Raw genomic sequence first — 4,274 nt, 5'->3', positions numbered from 1 at the left:
GTCAGGGGCTAGGGGGAAATGAAGGCTAATTAATCAACAGGCATACAGTTTCAATTAAACAAAATGAATAAGCTCTAAAGATCTACTGTAAAACACTGTACCTATAGTCAACAATAATGTATACTTAAAAATTTGTTAAGAGGGTAGATCTTATGTTGTGTCCTTACCAAAAAAATTAAGTAAGAATGAATAGGACAACATATATGAGAGACAACATTAAGCACTAGGAAACCAGGCAAGAAAGGAAGATTCGGGAGTTGATTAGATAACAGAGAACAAGAAAGAAAGGGGCAAAGATGACGCCATTGTTCAACTAGGTAGAGCTGATAAAGAATAGAAAAATGGAACAGCCAGAGAGATAGAGGAAAACTAGAAAAACATGGTCTCAATAGAATTCAAAAGAGGAAACAACTGGAAGTGGAAACTTGCAGACAGCAGATGTTTTATAATTCTTTTTTAGAAGTATGGCTGCAAAAAGGTTCAGAGAGGTGAGGAAGTAGCAGAGAGGCATGTGGAAGTCTAAAAAGGTTAAGTGTGAGATAGAAGGAAAGATATTAAAACAATGAGTAAGTGGACAGAATGATGTAGGAAAGCTGCAGTTCTCAACTGGGGTGATTGTTCTTCCCTTCCACCCTCCCTAACCTCGACACTTGACAATGTCTGGAGACATTTAAAATTGCCACAACTGGAGAGGGGAACGGGGAAGAGTACTATTTGCCTCTAATAGGTAGAGGCCAAGGATGCTGCTAAATGTTTCACAAGGTACAGGACAGTCCTTCACAACGTAGAATTACATGGCCCCAAATGTCAAAAGTGCCAAGGTTGAGAAGCCCTGTAGTAGACTGTAAGGAAAACAGAAAAGAAAGATTAATCAAAGAAGCCAGCCTTAGGCAAGGACATTCAGAGGAGAGGAAGACTTTTTTGGTTTCCTATCACTGACCTGATTGAGAATTACAGCAGAATTACAGCTAGAAGTAGCTTTCAGATTTTTAATCTGAAAAGTCTATTGAAGTATACTGACATTCCAACTTCTCCAATGAACACACGAACACAATGTGCATGCCTTACATCATTATCCACCATGTGAATATTGGATACAGATAAACCACCTTTTTTTTTTTTTTTTTTTTTTTTTTTTTTTGCTGTAGTAACACTCTTAACTCTTGTGCTTCCTCCTCACCAAACCTGGATTGTGGATTCAACGCAGGCACAAAATGGGGTATGATAAAATGTCTTTCTCTACTGTCCTCTGGCCTCCCAAAATGAAACTCTATTGTTTTGGGATAAATATTCAGCTGGTAATCAAGAGTAAAGCTATTTTTAAGAATCTGCAAGGAAATTACCACAAAAATTGGAATAGTGGTAATGTTTGAGAGGAGGAAGAAGGTGGTTATGATTGGGAAGAGGCAGGAGGGGGGCTTTTGGAATGCATACAGGGCTCTATTTCATGACCAAAGTGATGTCAGCTTTAAAATAATGTTTTTTTTTTTAAGTTAAATTTATTTAATGTACTCTGTATGTGTATTACTTCACAATAAAATGTTTTGTTGGACCTATTACAAATTTTAAAGTTTCAGCTGAACCCTTGAAACGAAATCCAGTTCCTAAAGAAAAGGATCTAGAAGAATGAAAAACTAAGTGTTGAGTCATAGGAAATGTTGATGATCTGGGGGCTGGAAAAGAAAGAGAACTGTGTAAACCAAAGTATGAAAACACAAATCAGTCGGGGTAGTGACCAGGATAGCCTGCATGTAAGAAGTGGCACCTGAATGAAGTTTACATCAAACTAAGAAACCACGCCTTTCCTATATGCTACCAGAAAGTTTGGGATACACTTCAATTTCCATAATCACTCTGTAAGAGCAATGAATTAAGATTTCCATGTCCTCAAACAGACTAAATTCTTGGAGTACTGGGACTGTGTCTTATTTCAGTAACTATGTAATCCAAGGACCTTAAAAGAGTACGTGGCTCATAATGAACCCTTAATAAGTGAGGTGGCTCATGCCTGTAAACCCAGCAATTTAGAAGGCCAAGGCGGGTGGACTGCTTGAGTCCAGGAGTCTGAGATCAGCCTGGGCAATAGGCTATTACAAAAAACAGAAAAATTAGCCAAGTGTGGTAGTGTGTGCCTGTAGTCTCAGCTACTCAGAAAGCTGAGATGAGAGGGATCACTCGAGTCCAGGCATCTGAGGTCACGGTTAGCAGTGAGCCACAATCACACCATTGCACCACAGCCTGGAAAACAGGATCAGACACTGTCTCTAACAACCACCACCACTATCACCACAACCATAAACAAAAAACAACAAACAAAATCTGCTCTGGTCCTTGAAGGATGTTAACCATGGAGAAATGTAGGTAAGGACATTTCAATACAGAGAACATCTTAAGAATGAATAGATATCATAATAGCCAAGATGTGGAAATAACCTAAATATCCATTAACAGATGAATGGATAAACAAAATGTGGTGGCGAACCCCAGTCGGTGCCACATCCCAATCCTGCAGCCATGGCCACCTACAAATTGGTGCTGATCCGGCACGGTGACAGCATGTGGAACTTGGAGAACCGCTTCAGTGGCTGGTACAATGCCGATCTGAGCCTGGTGGGCCACGAGGAGGCGAAGCGTGGCGGGCAGGCACTGCAAGATGCTGACTATGAGTTTGACATCTGCTTCACCTCAGTGCAGAAAAGAGCGATCCAGACACTCTGAACAGTGCTAGATGCCATTGGTCAGATGTGGCTGCCAGTAGTGAGGACTTGGTGCCTCAATGAGCGGCACTATGGGAGTCTAACTGGTCTCAATGAAGCAGAAACTGCTGCAAAGCATGGTGAGGCCCAGGTGAAGATATGGAGGCGCTCCTATGATGTCCCACCACCCCCGATGGCGCCCGACCAACCTTTCTACAGCAACATCAGTAAGAATAGCAGGTATGCAGACCTCACAGAAGATCAGTTACCCTCCTGTGAGAGTCTGAAGGACACGATTGCTAGAGCTCTGCCCTTCTGGAATGAAGAAATAGTTCCCCAGATCAAGGAGGGGAAACGGGTACTGACTGCAGCCCATGGCAACAGCCTCCGGGGCAGTCAAGCATCTGGAGGGTCTCCTCTGAAGAGGCTATCATGTAGCTGAACTTGCCGACTGGTATTTTCATTGTCTATGAATTGGACAAGAATTTGAAACCCATCAAGTCCATGCAGTTCCTGGGGATGAAGAGGCCATGCGTAAAGCCATGGAAGCTGTGGCTGCCCATGGGAAAGCCAAGAAGTAAAGGCCAGTGGGCAGGCTGCTGGCCCCAGGAGCATACTCCCTGCCTGCTGCATCCCTCTACCCCTCCCTCCTGCACATGTCACACTGACCACATCTGTAGACATCTTGAGTTGTAGCTGCAGATGGGGACTGGTGGCTCCCATTTTCATTTTAGCCATTTTGTCTCCTGTACCCACTCCCTTCAAACATTCTAGTCAGAATTGCACTTCTAGGACACAGGTTCTGAGTCCAAGCTGTAGAAAGGCTCTCCTTATACAAGAGAGTTGAAAGGTAGTGACAGGCTTTTGCAAGTGCTTTGTTTACTAAGGACTTGAAGGGAGGAACACACTAAGTCATGACCAATGAAGAGAAGCATGAGAGCCTGTCTACCCCCAGGAGCCAGTCCTCTGCTTGTCTGCAGTCAGGCCACTGCCTGGGGGTTCTAGTCATTCCAGTGGCAGATGAATGTAACCTGCATGGTGATGTGACAACTGTTTCCTCCCTGACCCCAGAGAAGCTGGCTCTAGAAGGTTGGGATAAATCCTGAATTTAGTTTAGGTGTTACATTTACTTTTATATAAAAAAAGAAAGTATAGTATATATAAATAGTACAAAACAATAACCCTTTTAGGGTTTCTTGTGGTGGCTGAAATAGTACCACATATGGTCATCAGAATATAAACCATTCCTCATACCAATATGGGATCAGCTCCTTGACCTCTGAGGGGTAGGAGTGCTTCCTGCTGTGTGTTTCCGAATCCCTCCCCACCTTGTTTTGTGGCAGTGAAATACCTCTTGGTCCTGTCCAAGTGTCTCACTGATTTCTGAATCATGTTCTAGTTGCTTGGCTCTGCCACATGGGTCCAGTGTTCCTTTGAGCATAACTGTACTAAATCTTTTCTCCAGATCAGTGTAATAAAAGAGTGATATGCCAAAAAAAAAAAAAAATGTGGTATATACATAAATAGAATACTATTTGGCCTCAAAGAAGAAGGAAATATGGTGACAAACAACATGGA

The 4,274-nt window shown here is 42.6% G+C and overlaps 1 pseudogene; it reads left to right on the top strand.

Moving 5' to 3' along the window:
- Positions 1–2,499: 2,499 nt before the first annotated feature.
- LOC108299136 lies at positions 2,500–3,931 on the top strand (annotated as a pseudogene).
- The last annotated feature ends 343 nt before the right edge of the window (positions 3,932–4,274 follow it).

The sequence above is a fragment of the Cebus imitator genome, unplaced genomic scaffold (assembly GCF_001604975.1).
Source record: "Cebus imitator isolate Cc_AM_T3 unplaced genomic scaffold, Cebus_imitator-1.0 Scaffold2254, whole genome shotgun sequence".
Taxonomy (NCBI): Eukaryota; Metazoa; Chordata; class Mammalia; order Primates; family Cebidae; genus Cebus; species Cebus imitator.
The sequence above is the reverse complement of the archived record's forward strand: the minus strand, read 5'-3'. Positions and strand labels throughout refer to the sequence as shown.